At 38.1% G+C, this 21,942-nt stretch overlaps 1 pseudogene; it reads right to left on the reverse strand.

Moving 5' to 3' along the window:
• LOC127617514 (solute carrier family 2, facilitated glucose transporter member 9-like) overlaps positions 1-11,034 on the reverse strand; it is a 15,481-nt pseudogene extending 4,447 nt beyond the window's left edge.
• Positions 11,035-21,942: the final 10,908 nt, after the last annotated feature.

A 21,942-nucleotide genomic window follows, 5' to 3' on the forward strand; every position in this document is an offset into this window, starting at 1 on the left:
GAGTTCTTCTGACTAACTGCGTGCCTCTTCTTCTCTGGTCGCTGCTGGTGTATCACTAAATCCTGGCTAAGCGACGCAACTGGGAGAGAGTGAGACTGTGTCTAGCCTTCATTACAGCTCTGAGATGTGACCCAAGATTGGAGCTGGAAAAAACAAGAAACATCAGTCTCTCTAATGCTCATCTCATCCAGTGTTTTTTATGAGTGGCAGAGCAGAAAAATACATAACATGAGCTGGGGAACATTGCGTGAAAAGCAAAATGAAAACGATTGAGAAGTAAAGAGGTGGGAAGGCAGGGATGTTCTTCCTTTCTACAGATATTCTCAGCTCCAGCAATGTAATACTCTCTAAAAAGTACTCCTGAAAAAACTATTTCACTTCACTAAAAACTCTGTCAAATAGACACTTAATACAGATTGACTGCTATTGTATATATATGACAGATATGACATGGATACATTGATTATTCTTGTCCTATTTTGACACAATGATAGCTAAATTAATATACTACTAAAACAATAAAAACATGTATATTATGAATATTTGAAAAACAACATCATCATTATGTGTATTGTATATATTTATATATAATATGATACAGTTGTATTATAGAACTGATTAAGTTTGTAGAATTGGTCATAATTGGTAAATAAATATAAAAATCGAACCGAACATCATTTTTTTAGCACTATCAGTAATTGAAAGACATGCATTTAACTTGCTCCTGTAAACTCTAGATAATAACAGTGATAACCTTTTTTGTAAAAGCGTTGGTTGAATAAGAAAACTCACCCCTATAAGGCCTGCAATGATCTCTATAGCTCCAGTTCCAACAGTGGTGTACTGGATCTCAAGGGCTGGAATCCCGGTATTCTCAAAGATGTCGTTGGTGTAAAACCAGATCTGGGAAAAGAGGAAAGAGAGACAGGGGTTAGAAAAAGGGGAGAGGCACAGGACGTGATTTTGGATTGAACTGGTGGCATATTATGACTACGTGCGGTTGTGGTATACAACACATCAGATTCAATTTGAGAGCTGGAGGGCTGTGTGTGAGGTTAGGTATGGGGGTAATCAGAGAGAACAGAGAGAGCTGCTGGGAGTGTAGAGGACACACACGGTCTGCCTCTCTCCTGCTGCTCATGATCAAGTCAGCCAACACTCACCACCTGTCAGCCCTATTTAAACTGACTCCACACACATATGCTCTCAGGGTCACCTGTTTCCTATGAGTTCTACAGACAATGTCATTTAATATTCAAATTTGATCTCAAATTCCCATAGGGCAAACCTGGATAGTACTATTTTGAGTTGACATCAGCTGCTCACAGATTTTGACAGGATATTGCTATCATTTGCTGAGTCTTCCATTTCTGAGTTTTCAAGGTGTTGAAAAGAAGATTACTGTTCTTTAAATTTTATAACCAGATAAGGCAAGAAATCAATAGAAAATCAAAGATCAAATACTGTTGTGTGCCCATTAAATCTCAACTGTCAGTTAATTACCTCTGTAAAGACCAGGCTAACTTAAAAATATCTAACAATATAAAAACCTGAACTTTCCGATTGGAAATTAGATACAGACAGTCACGTCCTAATGACAGAAGTCAGCAGTTGTACATGGAGAAGACTAGCATCTAGCTTGTACACACTAAGGGGCTGTTCACACTGGATACATTCTTAGTCTGTGCTGCTATTATGTACATAAATATGTGCTAGACAGATGTCTTTGACCCCTGCCACATATCTTGAAGTTTTTTCAGCATCTCATGCCAAGGGCGGCACATTTTTGAGATGCTGTGCCAAATTAAAAACAGTTCAACTTTAAAACGTGTCTTTAGACACTTAAAGGGATAGTTCACCCAAAAATGAAAATTCTCTCATTGTTTATTCTCATATTCATCCCAGATGTGTATGACTTTCTTTCTTCTGCAAAACACAAATTAAGATTTTTAAAACAATATTTCAGCTCTGTTGGTCATCAAAATACAAGTGAGTATTGATCAGAACTTTGAAGGCCCAAAAGGCAGTATAAAATTAATCCATAAATCTCCAGTGGATAAATCCATATCTTCTGAAGTGATACGATAGGTGTGGGTGAGAAACAGAACAATAGTCGAGTCCTTTTTTATCTGTAAATCAACACTTTCAATTTCACTTCAACATTCTGGTGGAAGTGACTTTCATTTTCACATTCAGTCACCTACTGGTTGGGGCTGGACAAAGGTGGAGACTTAAATATTGATCTGTTTCGTACCCACACCTATCATATTGCTTCAGAAGATATGGATTTATCCACTGGAGTGATATGGACTACATTTATGCCTTCTTTATGTTAGTTTTGGATCACCATTCACTTGCATTGCATGGACCTACAGAGCTGAGATATTCAGAAGAAAGTCATACACAGTAAATGATGAGAGTATTTTCATTTTTGGGTGAATTGTCCGTTTAAATCTTGTTCCATTCTTTTATGCTACATCTATCTTTTTCAAACAAAAGAATGTGTTAAAATCCCATAGAAACATAATGTGCTCCTTTATTTTTTGTTTCAGTTCATGAACTTATTCAAAAATTATTCTGAATGCTTGAATACTGGCTCTTTAGTAATAGCTTTTGTGGGGCAGTACAGATTGGACAGGGCAAACTCTGGAAAGCATTGAGCTCTTCTTTCGTCTTTATCCTCATTACAAATGAAAAAATCTCTTTCCAGGTTTAAACTTAAATTCAAGGTTACTAGAGATGCTTCAAAGAATTTTACAGTATATCTCACTTGCAAAACCCCAGAAACCATTGCATAGTTCTTTTGGGGTTTTTTCTAATGTACTGGCTTTAGGAAAATCTTTTCATCAGATCTTTAGTAGCCACTGTAGTATATTTTTGGGTGGGATACATCAGAATGTGAATTCACAGCCCTATTTCTGATCATAAAACAGATGCACACATGAAAGAGCTCAACTGACAGAACACAGCTATTTTAGGTAATGGTACACTTATAATTAAAAACAATAATCCAATTGTCAAAGACTATCATAAAAAAATCATTAATATAATTTTTACCTCATATATTGAAAATCAAATTCATTAATGTTCTTTTAACAATCTGTGAAAAAAAAAAAACGAATTGAAAAACCTACAAACAAGCAGCTCTGACTTAAAATGAAATGTTTATAGATTAATCAAAAATTAGCGTGTGTCAAATCACCATAATCATGCTCTTAATGATCTATGCCACAAAAAATGCATCTAACTTGCTTGAAATATTGCCTATATTTATTGCTTTAGCAGGGCAGTGCAAATTAGATTCCATAAACATATTCCTGAAAAAAGAAAATTATAATTTGTTAAGCTCTCTTGGGTAAAGAATGATGTTTTTGTCAGCTCTGTCCTCTTAATAGTCTGAATAATTAATCTGCATTTAAAAAAATATTTCAGGACAGTAATATACCTTTATGAAAAATAAGGAAAAGAGAGCTCTTTAGCCACTTTAAATTCAGGCCCATAGTCACTGCTCTGCTGCACAAATTGAGCTCACTCCTGATGTCCTACTGTTTTATTTGATGTTTGAAGAAATCTTCTGAACATAAGGCTTTAGAGGATAAATACTTAAAGGAATAGTTCACCCCAAAATAAAAATTCTTTGTACTTTCCCTCATGTTGTTCCAAAATCATATGACTTTCTTCTGTGTAAGTGGTTGATGTTTTAATGCTTATCTAAACAAATTAATGACACTTTGACATAATTTGGGGAAAAAAGAACAACAATGTAACTTATTTGGCTTATATAAACAAGCTCAGTTATGAACAATGAGGCAGAAATCTGAACTAAACTTTCTAAATGTAACGTTTCTCTTCCTTTTTTTCTCCCCAATTTGGAATTCCCAATTCCCAATGCGCTCTAAGTGCTCGTGGTAGCGTAGTGACTTGCCTCAATCCAGGTGGTGGAGGAGGAATCTCAGTTGCCATAGTGCATGTGGAGGCTATACGCTATTCCCTGCGGCATGCACGGCACAACTCACCACGAACCCCACCGAGAGTGAACCACATTATAGCGCCCATGGTTACCCAATGTAACTCTACCCTACCTAGCAACCGGGCCAATTTGGTTGCTTGGGAGACCTGGCTAGAGTCACTCAGCATGCCCTGGATTTGAACTCACGACTCCAGGGGTGTAAAGTGTGTATTTGTTTGCTAATGTGATGTCCCACGTCTGTTGCGAGTGTGTGTGTGAAATCCAAGGTGGCCTCTGTAACACATTGGGTATTATTATGTCATTATTATAGGTGTCGTTATTTATTATTATATTCTGTTATTGATGCATTAAAGTTTGAGTATGATATTGATGCATTTTTACACCTCTACATACTTTTATTAAGCATAAAAAAATATTTTTTTCAGGTGTGCAAGCTTTCGTTTTGGGTGGCACCCGTGGTTATGGCACTGCTCCGTTGGAGGGGAACCTCAGCAAAAAGGCAGGGGCTAAAGGCTCAAGAGCCACCCCCTCTGCACGTGCCTGGACAAAACAAAAGGTTCTGATATGGTTTTAATATTTTGGGTGAACTATTCCTTTAAATGCCATACCTATATCCCATCACATCACTGCTTGCTGTGGTCACTTCATCAAAGCCTCTGCTCAGTATTAACAGACTAAAGATCTTTCATTTTTATATTTTTTCAATTTAAAAATGTACAGCATATATTTTATTTACTAACAAGAATAGTAATGATCATTGTTTTAAAAAGCACAAGCAGTTATAACAAGCAATATATGAAAACAGTTAGTGTACTCAAGTCTATATCTTAACCTGACCTTACTGCATCAATGCCAGACAGTTGCATGCTGATGTTGATAACCACCACAGAGAGGACCTGCCAGCGAACAGTGTGGTCCAGTAGGAGCTGCCAGACAGACACTGTCTCCACTGAAGACAAAGAACGTTGCTCCTCTTGCATCTCCTCTATCTCTGCCTGGATGTTACACTTGGCCCTGTACTATTTCAGGGCTGCACCAACAAGCAGAACACAAGCTGATCATGTATATCATATACAATAAGTTTGTAACAAATGAGTAGAATTGTTGTTTGTGGTTAAAAAGTGGCTCCCCAAGTGGTTCTCTCACCAGTGATGGTGGCATGAACATTGTGCTTCTCAATCAACAGGTAGCTTGGACTTTCTGGAAACCACGGCAACAGCATCAGCTGGACAAAGGTGGGGACCACTACAAGTGAGAGGAAAAGGGGCCAGTGCTCCTCCTGCGAATCAAAGCCGAACAAATCAAAGTAGAATATAGAGCTTGGCCAGAACTAAATACATTCACATCAACCAGACTTTGAACAAGCTGTGTGAGTTGCACAAGCTTTTTGAATATATTATAATAGTATATAAATATATTAATATTTATGAAAATAAAATAAGAGATGTAATTTTTTTTTGTGTTTAATTGTTAAGTAGGCTGCAACCATTTACTCACCTTCATGTCATTCCAAACCTAAATGACTTTCTTTTGTGGAACACAAAAGGTGATTTTAGCCTCAGTCACCATTCACTTTCATTGTGTGGAAGAATGGGTGTATGGAGGGTGAATTGTGTGTATGGAAATTTAAACAAAATGTGAATGGGCCTGAGTAGCTCAGTGGTAAAGACGCTGGCTACCACCCCTGGAGTCCACAAGTTCAAATCCCAGGGTGTGCTGAGTGACTCCAGCCAGGTCTCCTAAGCAGCCAAATTGGCCAGGTTGCTAGGGAGGGTAGAGTCACACAGGGTAACCTCCTGGTGATCGCTATAATGTGGTTCGCTCTCGGTGGGTTGCATGTTGAGTTGTGCATAGATGACACGGTGGATGGCTTGGGCCTCCACACGCGCTATGTCTCTGTGATAACGTGCTCAACGAGCCACGTGATAAAATGCGTGGATTGATGGTCTCAGATGCGGAGGCAGCTGAGATTCGTCCTCCGCCACCTGGATTGAGGCGAGACACTACTCCAGGAGGAATTAGAGCAAATTGGGAATTGGACATTCCAAATTGGGAGAAAAAGGGGAGAGAAAAAAAATGTGAATGCTAACTGAATTTAACAGTTTGCCATCTTCTTATTTGTTTCACAGAAGAAAGTCCTACAGGTTTGGCACAACATGTGGGTGTGTAAATAAAGACAGAATTCATTTTCATTTAAACTATCACTTTAAATTTCACTGTTGTACCTTTCCCAACAGTTCATGCAGGCCAAAGATTTGAGCAGAAAAACCCCCAGCGCAAATGAAAATGCTGGGCATGAGCCCCAGGAAACCTCTCAGGTTGTTTGGAGAAATCTCTCCCAGGTACATAGGCACTACGCTGAGAGAGATACCTGAGAGAAGGTAATGAGCAGATCACATCAGAGACCATTCAGGTTTATTACAAACTTTATTTTGCTATAATTACTTTTTCTTCATACCTGAATGTATCCCTGTTACAAAACGACCAAAGATGACCATTTCTGGTGAGCCACAGATCCTGCTGAACCCCATGAGAGATGCCGCCAAGAACACCAGTACAGTGGAGATGACCACTGTTCCTTTCCTGCAAAAGTAAACACATAGGAGTCCAGTTCTGGCACTGCTCATTAAGCTAGGACATTCATACTTGATATCCAGCCACCTGGGAGTTTAACTATCAAAACCAGATAACTGACGTTCCATGACAGTGTGGCTGGGTGAAATAGCTGCCTTCCTTGATTAGTTCTATCAAGTTGTAAACTTTCCCCCTGATTTACAGATGCCTGCACCATGTTCTGCGTTATGATCACTTCAATGCTATAAAACATTTTGCTGAACTTGAAATTGATTAGAACAATAAATAGGGTCATGAATCATCATTTTCATTTGCATATAAATGTCTGCAGTCAAATCTTGTGGCACCACTCAAAGACACTCAGAACACACTAGGAGCTCCAGAGTCCTCGAAGAGCAGAAAAGATAAATGTAAGCTATGGCTAAACATAAATATGATAATTGAACAGCTCACAGTTATTTAGAGCTAAAGCTGAAGAGTGTAACTTTTTATTAGGTTAAAATACTTTCTCCAATCCCAGCCTTAAATGCAGAGATGATTAACTTTTAATTGTTGTTGTGACTATTCTAGACAAGAACAAAGAAGTCTGGTGCCTTGTGGACAGATCAAAAAGGTCAGCTGTTTCCAAAGTGTAAACAATGCCATTTACAAGGCAAAGGCAATGTCATTTAGAGCAGTCAGAGAGGTCAGGTGGGGTGACTGATGAGGAAGAATCTACCTTGATGGCCTTGACACTCTGAGGAATTCCTGGCATGCTAACCACACCATGCCAGATGTTATGGCTGTCTCTCCCTGACTTATCTGCCAAATCTGGTGACCAGTGTGCCCACCATCAAGGAGCCTATCAGGCCCCCAATCGCAAGCACAGAAACGGTGAGTGAATACATCAGTGTCAGGGCCTCCTCGTTCAGTCCTGTTCCATTCCGACTTACCACTGTATGGTTATAGAAGTCTTTAATGTACTGTGAGTGACAGGGAAAAAGTGACAGAGAGAGAGTTATATTAAACACACATTTTTGTGCATTTAAAGAAATATGGCACTGTGAAACTCAGTAAATGTAGAGACTAACAAGTCAGCTTTTATGCATTAAATGTCCTGCCACATTTTTAAAAAGGCTTCTTTTTTCTTAAATTTTCAAATTCCAAGTTTTAAAGCTTCCATTCATTGTGGCACCCCTCTTTCTACTGTATGTGGACATGCAGGCCTCATACAGATGCATGTCTCATGATATACACTGTTCAATCTCTCTCTCTCTCTCTCTCTCTCTCTCTCTCTCTCTCTCTCTCTCTCTCTCTCTCTCTCTCTATCCCCCTTATTCCTGCTCTTTAAGGTTACATTCTAATTAAATTCCATTCCAAATAAATTTAAGTTGGATCACTACAGTATCCTTAATAGCCTGGGAGACAGTCTTATCGGTGAAGGGCACCTATAACGGTCTTTCAATTCAATCAACAATAGATTCAACTGAACTAAAAATAAAAAAAATAAAAAAAAATAGATCACTAATAATATTGAAGCTCTGTCTCAATCTTTGGATTTATGAATATTTTGATTCACCTTAATTTGCATGATGTTCCAAGAAAAACAGCACAAAGCAAAGCAACTTAATTGGGGTATATAACAGCCAATCAGGAGACCAAAAAAGTAAATTTAAATAGTTTCATCATTAACAGGCTAATGGGGCAGGGCAAATAGGTCTCTACTTATATACATGAAGAGCTGCTAGAGGCAACCACTGCAGCACAAAATGCCTGACAAGCCAAGATGAACAAATAACATATGACTCATCTATAAAAAATGAAAATATGGTTCTACACTTTGTTTCTTCAAGTTTCTGAGGAAAGTCTATAAGAAAACTAGGGAAAACTTTCTCATTATGTACCATTTCTTTATGCTGGGCAAACCTTTTTGCTGTCTGGTTAACATTATATACTTTTTATAGCCTTTATTTTTTGTCACACATTATACATTTGAATATATACAGTGAAATTCTGTTGTGCGGTGGTGCTTGAACCCCTGACCATCTGGTCAGTAACCCAGATCCTTAACCACTGAGCATCCACTGCCCCTGATACTGATATAGGTACTGTATATAAAATACTATAATATGACATATAATATCATGTGTAAAATATTAATTTACACCAGTATACTAGATTTCCTCATAAAATTCACAATCTACAACAAGGATGCATAGAATCAGGTTAAAGTAGTTGAAATTCCCTGAGGTCTTGCCTCAGTAGAGCCTCTGTTCAGGCCACTATTTTTCTTCTCTTCCCCTGCCTGCTGAGAGACACAGTTATCCTAGACATGTATATCTCAACTGAAGGCCAATCAAAAGAATTTCACATTTAAGAAACTTTGTGATGAAAATAAAGGTATTGGTCATGTTTCTGATGATTTGTTTTTCGGTGAGCAGTTAAGGCCAATCAAGGTGCACTGCTGATTTCTGTGGCTGAGTACGTCAATGAGCTCTTACCCCAGCAGGAGAGTTGACCACAGCTAAGTTGTATCCATAGAGCATAGACCTACCAAAGGAGGTGAGGAAAGCAACTGCCAGCAGAGATGAGGTTAGGTGCTATTAAAGAGCAACAAGAAAATATGAAGATTACTAGGTTGAAGCAAACAATACAATGAGCAGTATTATTTGCTATAAGCAAAAAATGAAATACTGAAATTAAGCATTAAAATAATATAGTTACCAAGCAGGCTATATAGCCTACTCTTTAAACAACTCTACTCATAAAAGTTGAACTTTTTTTAAAAAAAGAAGAAAAAAAACAATTATATAGGCCTATACTATTACAGAATGTTATATATAGCTAATGTATGATATCAAAGTTTGAGAGAAGGATATGAAAACTAGACCGAAACAAATAATATTTTGCAAAACCCATTTAAAAATTACCCTAAAAATATTCTCAGAACTGAAAATAGTCTACTACCGATGTTTACCTGGCGACGAAATTAGTACTTCTTCAGCCATGTTTTTATTTGTCTACACATTCCTATTTGGGATAAAGAATATGATATAAGTTTGTTGGCCGTCATTTGGTCCGACACCGGCTTCCCCAAGGATAATATAACCATATCTTGGACATGAGGGCGTGGTCAGACTGATTGACAGCCGGGAGATCGTATGATTGACAGTGAGGCGGCCTCGCAGCCTCACACACTCCTGTCCTGAGCACGCGCGTCCCGGGCTTCACAGCTGCACTTTCGAGCCCGACAGTCTGCCTGTACAGTCACATGATAACAAACAACTTGATTCCTCCTGAAATCAATTAGTTAAGTGAATTTACAAAGACTGCAGTTAGTAGAATGAGGCGACAATGGACTTTCCTGTAGTAAGTAATCCGAAAAGACAGTTCTGGGAACAAAAAGGCGATATCCATGAACGTTTTGGTCTATCAATCATAGAGTGATTCAAGAGTGGAAGAGTAGCCTATACACGCTTTATTGACATAAAGACTTCCACTCCTGTAAATTCATTGAACGCAATGAGAACACAGTTAAACTCCCTAAACAGTCCATCTTTTGTAAACTATTCTGTTTGTTATAATTGCAGTAACTAGAAATTCTCAAAAAAAAAAACAAACAAAAAAAAAAAAACAATCAATCTATGCAATTGTATGTTTTTAATGGGGTTCTACGTTAGCCCAGGGGTGGCTCAACAGCACAACAGAAATAAGCCACAATATTTTAAACCGGTTTTTAATTTATGTGGCAGTTCTAAGTTCATTATCACGATTTCGTTTGATCTGTTGCTTAATTTATTTGTGTTGTGGTTTATTTTGGTTGTGTTGTGGCTTTTTCTAAATTGTGTTGTGGACTATTTACATTGTGGCTTGTTTTCATTGTTTTGTTGCTTAATTCCATTGTTTTGTGGCTTAATTCTATTTTTTTGTGGCTTAATTCCATTGTGCTGTGCTTTAATTCTGTTGTGCTGTGGCTTTTTCCATTGTGTTGTGCATTATTTACATTGTTTTGTGCATTATTTACATTGTTTTATGGCGTAATTTCATCGTGCTGTGCTTCTGTTGTGTTGTGTTGTGGCTTTCCGTTGTGTTGTGGATTATTTGTTTTGTGGCTTTTCTTCGTTGTGTTGTGGCTTTTCTTCGTTGTGTTGTGGCTTTTCTTCGTTGTGTTGTGGATTATTTACATAGTGGCTTGTTTTTATTGTTTTGTGGCTTGTTTTAATTGTTTTTTGGCTTAATTCTGTTGTGTTGTGTCTTAATTTCATTGTGTTGTGGATTATTTACGTTGTGTTGTGGCATTTCTCTTTTTTTGTGGCTTTATTTCTGTTGTGATGTGGATTATTTCCATTGTGTTGTGGTTTAATTTCATTGAACTGAGCTTTATTTCCGAGCTATGCTTCAACCAAAAAGTCTTCCGCATAGCTCCATGCTTCCTCGCTCAAGCATACTTGGAAAGCTTCCTCCATCTTCTGCCCTTGTCTCCTCAGGGTGCATTTAGAGAATTGATACATCCTTCATGTTGGTGGACTTTGAACGGTTTCCGGGTCACAGGCTCGAGGACGGAGGAGCGAGAAACCAGTGTACACAATTTAGGAAATGAGAATCACCCTTAGACTATCTCTAAATGTCCCTTCTCGACATATGATTTTACAGTATTTTTTCAAATAAATAAATATTGTAATCATGAATATTTGCTTGGTTACAGTATGTCTAATGCTTTCTAGAAATGGTTCTAGATAGACAATTAGACATGCCAGTTTGGTACTTTGGAAACTGGTCTGAAACCTTTTGGAGGTTCCTTCATACAAAAATTATTGACTGACTGGGCAGGAAGGCAGCTGCTTTAGGGTTTGGACACAGCCTAAATGTCTGTCACAGTGCCATTGTATCTATGTCAAATCCATTTTTTTGTCTTCTGAGAAGATAAACTACTTAATGAACTTATTGATTCAAATAGGGTCTTACACCTATTAGGCACATTGCTTGCGTGAAAAGGCCATCTTTAATAATCTGTGTGTCACAAGTTAAAACTGATACAATCATTGTCATGATTATTACCACCACTCTTAAAATGACAAGTTATTATGCATGAAATGAAAGTTCCAGAGATCTTCCTCGTTGGCCTTTGTCTCCCTCAGGGGCTTCCGGGTCTGACTGATCTGTCATAAGACTTTTATCAACATCTTTATTCTGCTTTGGTGAAAATCAGTTGTTTTAAAATAATGCTCCATCCATAGAAGAAAAGCCATGTGTCTCAGGAGCTCTAATCTTGTGGAATGACAGTTTAGTAGTTTGTAATGTCTCCTGCTCCCCCACAATTGTGATCCAATATGATCATTCAAAAACACAGAATTTAGAACTTTAAATTCTAGATCTAAAAGCTGATGTTTAAGGGTTCTTGTTTTTTTTTTTTTTTTTGTTGTTGTGTGTAGGTCCCCCACTATTGCACTGCTTGTAGCCTTTGAAGTTTTATTCATCCAGTAGAAACTCCGTTAACATCGGAATGAGGGAAGTGGGGAAGCTTGATTTGGTGACGTCCATATACTCGGAGACTAAATATTATTTGGGGTTTCCTTTGGGTTTAATGATAAACTTAGTCTTTACTGTTAAAGTATTTCTGTAGGAATTGTTATTCGTATTGTTGCATTCTCTTTGCTTTGAAATGCACCTGTTGATATAGACATGCCCCCATTTACAAAACCCTGCCCTACATGGACATCCATGCTCACAGACACTTGGAGACTGTTAGCACAGATGAAGCAGGAGAGCATCTCAAAGTCACAGGTAAGAAAAATAAAGAAAATATGGAATTTGATGTTGAATAAAACTGTTATACTGACATTGTATAGATATTATAACATTTGTATTTTTAGTCAAAAGCAAAAGTAGTAAAGTAGCGTTCTCGCATTATAAACTGTCACCTGGAAGCTTCCTGCTGCCCATATATAGGCTGCCCTGTGAATGTGCAGAATATTTGATGGACAGAAATCACCTCAATGTCTTATGATTGGTTTTGCAAACTTTTGTATCTTGCCATTGCAGTCTCTAGGCGTGATCATGATTTCAAGCATGATTACACTCATGAAATCATTATCACCAAGAAGACTGCTGATGTTAAGTTAAAGAGAAAAGGAGTTATATTTTGGTCTGTTCTCACCCAAAACCAATGGAATAACTTTGCAAGACATGGATTAAACCACTGGAGTCAAATGGGTGACTTTTATACTGCCTTTATGTGCTTTTGGAGCTTCAAAGTTTTAGTCATCATTCACTTGCGTTGTATGGACCCGCAGAGCTGAGATATTCCTCTAAAAAATTGTTGTGTTCTGTAGAAGAAAGTCATACAGCACACATATGGGATGGCATGAGGGTGAGAAATGATGAGAGAATGTTCAGTTTTGGGTCAACTATCCCTTTAATCAAAGAATCCTGGCCCAGGTACATTGTCACAAAGACAGATGTTATGATATTTCAGTGATATCTGTTTTCTGTGTCACTTCATGAACACTTGCCTACATCAACTTTAATGAGCTTATTACTTTAGGATTTGATTATAATACCATGCAATATTTGTAACAAGGACATGGTAGTGAAGTATTAATGTGGCTGGAGTAGTTCCACAGTTAAGGAAGCACATCTGAAAGGGAATCACAGCCATCCATTCTGGGTTAAATATCAAATGTCTGGGTTGATATTTTCATCCCCCATTGTAGCCACTATTCAGTCTTGTGTTTTTGTATTTTGATGGCAAAATGCAGAAGTAAGTTTTTGGTGGAGGCTGGGGCCTCAGATCAGTTACCTCATTACCTACAGTCGATGACTCTCTGGCCTCAGCTAACTCTACTGCTTAAATACTTTTAAAATCAAACCAGCAACAGCTCTATGCCCAATGGCCAATTATAAAAAATAAATACAATTAATAAAAATATACTTCATAAAAAAAAGATATATATTTTGTGCTTTTGTGTCCACTTTGGCTCAAACCCTCTGTTTTTATAGGATTGTAGGGTATGCCTCGCATGAAGAGGAGTACGATGTATGGCTCTCGCTTTTTCACATACTCAATCCCTGCTTCCTCTCCTTCAATCCCTATGCTAGCGCACATGACCCTGGATTATAGATTGAGCTGACGTACTTGATTGCTGGTAGTGTGCTCTTCTAATGTTGGGTTTGACAGTGTTGTGTACTTGATCAGGTTAAGAATGACTTGGATTGATTGCTGCACCTGAAAACTAATACCCTTTCCCTCTAGGGCTGATTCTCTGATGAATGTAATCGGGGACAGCTTCTCACCAAGCTGACAGCAGGTTAGATTTCTCCAGATCAATGGTGATGTCTTCTGTCTCTTAGAAGTCTTTCTTTATAGCCCGTCACTGTTAAAAAAGCATACCTCATTCTCCCATTCACTCACCTGTATTTATTGATTAGAAAATAAGTACTTGAGGGGTACACACACACTTATATATGTAGTGTGTGTGTGTGTGTGTGATATATATATACACACACACACACACACACACACACACACACACACACACACACACACACACAAGACAAACCAGCCTGTAAGACAGGCTGGTTTGAATATTTCTGTAACTGCTTTGCCCACTGCAGCCACTGTTTCCTGTCCTTACAGTAGTGGTACCCGCATTTCACACATGCTTTTCTGCGTATCACTGTTGTAACGCGTGTTTATTTGGGTTACTGTCCCCTTCCTGTCAGCTTGGACCAGTCTTGCTATTCTCCTCTGACCTCTGTCATTAAGCCATTTTCGGCCACAGAACTGTCTCTCGCTGGAAGTTTTTTTTGTTTTTCGCACCATTCTCTATACACTCTAGAGACTGTTGTGTGTGAAAATAACAGGAGATCAGCTGTTATAGAAATACTCAAACCAGCCCGTCTGGCACAAACAATCAAACCACAGTCTAAATCATCAAATTTTTCCCTATTCTGATGTTTAATGTGAACATTAACTGAAGCTCCTGACCCATATCTGCATGATTTTATCTGCAACACTATTGGCTAATTAGATAATCGCATGAATAAGTTGATGTACAGGTGTACCTAATAAAGTGGTGTGCGTGTGGTGTGTGTGTGTGTGTGTGTGTGTGTGTGTGTGTGTGTGTGTGTGTGTGTGTGTGTGTGTGTGTGTGTGTGTGTGTGTGTGTGTGTGTGTGTGTGTGTGTGTGTGTGTATTTTATTGTATTGTATTGTATACATACTGGGTCATTCCATGTCAACTCAACCAAAGGTCCATGGTTAAAGGTTAAGATTTTTTGATTCTGGTGAAAGGAATACATAAATGATGATGAATGCCAAAATATTAATTCCATGGAGTAATTCATAGAGGGGGATCAAAATGACAGTTTTTCACCTATGATTTGGAGTACTAGGTTAAAAAAATGTGTTTAAAGGTAGCAGCATAATTATTTTATATTATTACATTTTATTTAAATTATCTGTATTTATTTAATTTTTATACATTTTATTTATTTGATTAAAAATAAAATAATTAATTTTTTTTACATTTCTGAAATTGTAAGTAATTTATTGACCTGTTGTTCTGCTCGAAGTCAGTGGTGAAAACTGTCATTTTGACCCTCCTCTAAAAATAATGGATTACTTAGTAAAAATTTAAATTTTGGGTTTGATCATCCTTTGTGTATCTTCCATCAGTAGTATTAACAAAATCTAAAATTTTATTTGGTTTATTTGACATGGAATAACCCTGCTACTGTAAATATAATAGACATATAATAGCAAGACAAGGAAAGAGAACATGACTTATATCTAAGGTTAGTTTTATTGTCTCCCTCACTAAACCCCATTAGAAATTGTATTTAATTAATGACCAATATGTAAATTCCATAAGCATAGGGATAGAAGTGGTCACTGATATAGCTATGGTTTGGATTTATAGTAACCTTACTCTGCCAACATATCTCAGAGTTTGTGTAGGCTAAATTGGCTAAATTAGTGTAAATTGCTACAGTATTGATTATATGGTCAGTTAAACATACAGCTCTTTCTGCCATTTATATAGGCCAACTGTGTCTTGATGATAAGTATTATCCCTATTAGTATTGACCTGTTAGCCAAACCACTGAAGTCCCCTTATGCCACCTCATTTACATAATCAAGATCCCATTCACCAAAAAGCAACACTACATTCCATAACAATTATGAAATGGCATAAAAAATGGGAATCTCTGTGTAATGTGCTTAAAAACACTCATCTTTAGTGCTCCTTGTTTGAAGAACTGTTGGCAGCCCTTTAGCAAGTATTCAGCGAGGACATTGCACAAGCACAAGTGAGTGTGTCAGTGCACAGAGAATGCAGACAGGGGCTTTAAAAGGCTCTAAACTCAAGCTGCGGCATCTGTGAGCCTGCATACATCACTCTGTTTATCGCCTCCACTGCTAATTGAACATAGGCTCACAGAATGGTGCCCCCATGTGTTCCATAGCAGCACACTGCTATTGGCTGTTGTCGCTGCAACACAGCCATTAATGAGACGGGGCCAGGAAGATGGATTAACCATTGGCATATTGCCCATCATCCCCAATCAAGAACCACCCATGGAAATTGATTGTTCTAATTTGCTCTCATTATTATTATAATACCCGGACAAAATAACACAAACGGCTTGCTGTCAAAGCCATGAAAACCAGCCATTAGTTATGGGGGAGACAGCAAATGCGTTTTATGAGTTTCGCAGTTAGTTGAGATGTTGGATGCAAACACATCTTAATCATATTTCCCCTCCCTCCATCATGGTGATATAGCATCTCATTATCTCCACCTCAGAGAGTGGTTGAAGAGAAAGAGTACTCATCCATTTATACTTTAATGTCAGTGTCACAGTCTTACTTTGTGAATAATGCCTTGAACTTTCAGTGAACAAGAACGGTAGCAAAAGCTGAAATGCCAGAAGAATAGTGATTGGAAAGTAGAAAACAATAGAAGTAAAAAGCAAAACAACATCCTAACCAGGTTGAAAACTGTTGTCCTGTAAAAAAGTAGTTAAACAATGGAGGTTTATTTGTTGACTTTGCTGTAACTTAACAGTAACTTCATATGCTTATCTCTCTTAAGAGTTCTTGTTGTTTTTAACACACTCGTCAGCTTTACTTGGACAGTCAAGAGCTCCTCTTCTGGTGCTTAGTACCCCATCTAACCAAAAAGAACAAATGGTCAAAACCTCAGGATGTGTCATGCGGGATGACTATAATTAGTCCGTCCTCCAGTTCTGCCAATGATGTACATCATAAATGTTTTGTCTCCAGAGCCAGATTAAGACTGCAGCCCAGCCCTGCACCCAAACCTTCCCTGCTTACACTGCACTCTGCCTGTCTCACGAGTCCCTCTCATTACATATGCGAGAAGTTATAATGTATGGAAACGAGCAAAGCTGTCTACGATTATGCATCCCTAATCACAAACTAGCCCCACGAAACCACAGCGGTCTCGCCCTTTTTATTAGTTGATGGTGAGGAAACGGCAGGTAAATCAGTTGAAGATTACACCTCAGATAGTTTTCTGACAGAGCCAGGAGTCTCATCAGGGAGGAATTTCTAGCATGGTCAGCAGCATAGGAATGGTGGGGGACATCGTCTGGAATTAGGGCTGTAATTTAAAGCAGCCTAATTACAACAATCACTTACATCCAGATTTTTTCTTGTGTCACAACTTAATAAGATTAGCAATGTGAGAGGAGCATTTTGGTGTGTGTGTGTATGTGTGTGTGTTTTAAAAAAAAATGTTTTAAATTAGGCCAAACATAGTATAATTTAATGTGAAGTCTAAAGAGAGATTGTTTTGGGAAGCATTAAAGGTAAGAGGCCCATCTTCTTAAAGCTGAAGTGTGTGATTTCTGCGCCACTAACTTCACCAAATAGAATTGCAAAAATAAATGCTGTTTTTAGATGGGTTTCAGAAAAATACCCATGCTTTCCAATTTCCATCGGTTGAAGAAACAAAGTCCCACCTCAAATTCACAACATTGGTCATGCCAATTGCTGTGTTGGGATGATTGGGATGCTCAAACAAACAGAAATGTATTGTTAGTGCCACATTGTTACACATTTAGTGGAAATCAGCCTACTAATTGCATGCTTGTTGTTTTAAATGAATATTAAGCTGGAATACACAAAATAATTGCATATACATTGCAAAAATGACATGTTAGCTTTGATCTGTAATCATCCTATCAATCGAAAATATACTGACTCAAATCATAGTTATGGTGTAAGTTTATTTACTCAGTATCTGACATTAAATTGCTAGGATGTTTGATTGATTTATTTATGGGCAAGCATTCTGTGTGAGTGTGTCAGCCCATGGGGTGTGAAGTATGGTGTAGATCCATCGCATTGTCCCATTCTCCTGATTTTCCCGACAGGGCCTAGTGTAACCTTCAGCCCTACAGGGGAGAGGCTTGTAAATTACCACTGGAGTTTTCCCCCTCACCCCTGCTGTCATCATTTCATTAACCCCATCCTGATCTCCTCCGACCTTGACTGCTTGCTTTCACTCACAGGGAATGGCCTCTCTCTCTCTCCCCTGCATTCTCTCTTACTTTCTGGCAAACTATGTTGAGCTGCAGCCAGTATATGTCACCCACAGAACCATGGGCTCTTAGCTAATGACACTGCAAGATAGAGGTAGTTTTACGAGAAAATGTGTTGTTTAAGGCACTCGGGTGTTGTTTGGGGCCATACAGGTCATATTAAGGTAATCTGAACATTCGTGGTTCTATTTACATGTATGAATTACATAGCTTTACCTGTTATTGTTTGAATAATGGTAAATTGCCATTAGCAGATCACCAATCTGTCAGTTTGGTCTAATGTAAATAAGATTATAAAAACATATTTTTATTGCAACATCTTTGATGGTGATTTAATAATTTATCCATGCTTGTCTTGTATGTGGAGTCATGTATGAAGGCACTGATATGTATGGGCAAATGTAATCTCTATATCCCGAGCTTGTGAGGAGTTTCACATTTATCAGTAACCGTGTTCCAATTCACAGAGTTCCCTAATCCTAAAACCTAGCCTAAATAATGTGCTTCATGTGGTAAAATTAGCTGGTCTCTTTCAAGTGTGTAATGTGACTAAATCAAACTGAATAGGTTACAACAACTGAAGAAATTTGTGAGGGTTAGAGCAAGTAAAACCTTAAAGGAATATTCTGGGTTCAATACAAGGTAAACTCAATTACCTTTGATTACCACAAAAAGGAACTTCTTTAAAAAATAAAAAGCTAAGCATTTTCTGCATATCACTGCCCACTTCGGCATATCGCGGTGTAATTTTGTGCCCCATTCTGCATAACACAGCAGCTCATTTCAGCTTAGTTCTCCCGATTGCCAGTCCGCCTCTGATCCGGCCCCAAAGTGCGTTGGCCCACGGGGAAAATGCACAGTGTGCCAGATTACCAATACATCCTGTTTACGTATTGGCCCCATTCACTTCCATTGTAAGTGCCTCACTGTGACACGATATTTGCTTTTTAAAGAAAAGCAGGGACAAGTCGAAATTTATTTTTGTGGTAATCAGCATTATGCCTCAAATGCTGTTGATTGAGTTTAACTTGTATTGAACCCAGAATATTCCTTTAAGGCAACGATTGTAGGTTACAATTAAGTTCTTCAAACAAGGTAAATTTTAAATTAAAATCTGAACTGCGCTCTCTAAACAAGGTTATATAGATTAGGACAGGTTTGTCATGTGTTATAATTGTTAGAAGTATTTTGCAATTTATGATTTATAACCATTTCTCCAAAACTATGGTTGGATATTACCTTTCACAATTAGCCTACATTTGTGCTAAAATAATTGTTTATTTTGTAATGTTTACTGTTTAAGTTTTGCTTATAAGCCTATGATTGGCTATTTAATGGGAGGCTTCACTGTGCCAACTAACCCCATATAGTGTGACAACATGCCTCACTATTAGGGCTTTTTATCACAAAAGTTCAACCTATGTTCTATCTTTTTTTTCTTCTTCTTGGAAATAATGGTGGAAATGTTCAATAGCTTATAGCCAAGACTGGGTATGTGCCTATAGTGAATATTTATCGGGGTAGATTTATTAAGTCAATTTCTGTAGAGTAATTAGTGAGAGAACTAGTACTGGTCTCCCCAATATTTGAACAACAATTTATTCTTTACTTTAAAACTATGAAATAACTCACATGGAAGTATAGGGCTTATGTAGTGAAACACACTTGTATAATGTTCGATTGAGATAATAAGCCACAAATCCAGTATAGCATGTCCAAACTTTGACTAGTGCTGTAATAAATAAGTACTTGTATTAAATATATGATCTAGATTTCTTTTTTGCTGTAATTTAACCCATATTCATTAATTGCATTGTAACAGTCACGCATGTGGTGTGCGTTATACCAACGCACAACTGCCCGGTAACCATTTCTGAGGGGAATAAATAAAGTATATTGGTAGTGTGCCTCAACTTATCGTCACATTTAGTTAGTTTGTGTACTTATGTGGTGAACTGACTGTTAGGTAAAATTCCATGTCCACTTCCAGTAATGTGATCCGTATCAATGTACACTTCCTCCCTATTCTGTTTGTAGTGTCTTTCAGGTTGAAACACTCCCTGTGAATTGGAATCTCACCGTGTGCAGTCCAGTTCACGGGGCAAAATCGGGTGATTGAATGTACCCAGTGTCATTAAGAATGTATGGAGCAACTTCTCAAGATCAATTTTAGCCTGGTACATATTTACCGCTGAATTGGATGTGAATGCACAACCACTTGAAGTCCCTGGCATTATTTAGAGCATGCAGCTCTAAAACTGAGGATATGAAGGTCTCGCACTCCTCTTTGCCCCATCCTCACATTTAGTCTGAACAGCACAAAGGCTGTAAGATGGCTGGAGTGTAAATGTGAGAGATACTGCTGATGCTGCTAACACTCTGCCCACAGCTGCTGCATCCAAACCTCCTTTGTTCCTTTTTGAATTTATGCACTCACTCAGCAATGTTATTACAAGTCAGAGTTTATTGGGAAATTGTTACATTATGTGAAGTGTCTAACAAATTGCTTATGCTCCTGTAATTGGGTTACAACAGGCGTGCTCTCCCATTGGTGAGATTAGGCAGCCAGGGCTCCCACCGTTCTCACAACCCAAGCAGTAATTTTATTTGTCTTGCCTCGCTCTCCCTCTCCTAACAACATGGCTTTTTCTGCCTCCTTGCCAGATGTCTGTTTGGAGGAGCAGGCTTGTTTTTTGGCCCCTGACAATGCAATTACAGCCCTGCCGATTGTCGTGTGTGCATTTAAGTACCTCCCCCAGAACGAGGCCGATTAATGAAGGGGCTCCTTGGAGCCGAAGAAGAAGCCCCAGGCACCCACACACAGAGCAGAAGAATTTATGTTAGTGGTCAGACCACTACACATGATCCATATTAATGTAGGTGTGTATGTGTACGTTAGGATTACACAGTATGTAGTTGATTACAGGATAGGATTCTGCACTTGAAGGGATGCATGCCTATACATAGCTTTGTTTTGTGATTTCTGAGATTCAGGTTACAGTCTCTCAAAATGATTTAATCTGCAGACTTATTTGGGAGGTTTGTGAGTATTAAAGGTATAGTTCATGCAAAAATTCTGTCATAATATACTCAACCTCATGTTGTTACAGACCCCTGTGACTGACTTTCTTGCTTGGAACTCAAAAGATGCAGAATAATAGCCTGATTCACTATATTCTAATTTCTTCACTAATTTCTTTAATGTTGTAAAACTGTTAGGGATGCACATCTGTTCTGTATGTCAATGCATATTTGTGTTTTAGATCATGAAAGCATCATTCCAAAATTAGAAATATGCCCCAGAGGCTTTTTGCTTTATGCAGTGGCAGAAAGTGATTTAGTAGGCAAATTGTGCTAAGCAGGTTGGTTTCTTATATAAAAACAAATAAAGGAAATCGACCCTGTCTGCAAGGTATATGAAGACTGAAAATGGCTTAATTTTTATAATGTTCCACTGACAAGAGATTATCCAACAAAGTAATGGCAAATCAATAGGGACTTAAGTTGTCAGGAGAAACAGATAACATACTAAAAGGGATTGATTAGATGAATTTTCTCCTTTATGAGAAAGTCTATACCAAAGGTAGCTGCAAAGCTTGTTAAATAGAGGGCATACTTATACTTGCGTTAAAAAAAGGGGGGAAAAACATTAAAGAGCTGTTGGCATATTGTTGAAGAGAGACACTTAAGGGAAGAAACTGCTGACCTGTGTGCATTTTGTCTGACGGGCTGATTTATAACGATGGATAAGCTTTGTCTAAAGGGGGAATGAACGATGTCTCCATGTAAATGATCTTAAATGAGACATCACAGGCTGTTGTCACAGTGGGAGCCCTTGCAGTGGAGAAT

The sequence above is a fragment of the Xyrauchen texanus genome, chromosome 24 (genome assembly GCF_025860055.1).
Source record: "Xyrauchen texanus isolate HMW12.3.18 chromosome 24, RBS_HiC_50CHRs, whole genome shotgun sequence".
Taxonomy (NCBI): domain Eukaryota; kingdom Metazoa; phylum Chordata; class Actinopteri; order Cypriniformes; family Catostomidae; genus Xyrauchen; species Xyrauchen texanus.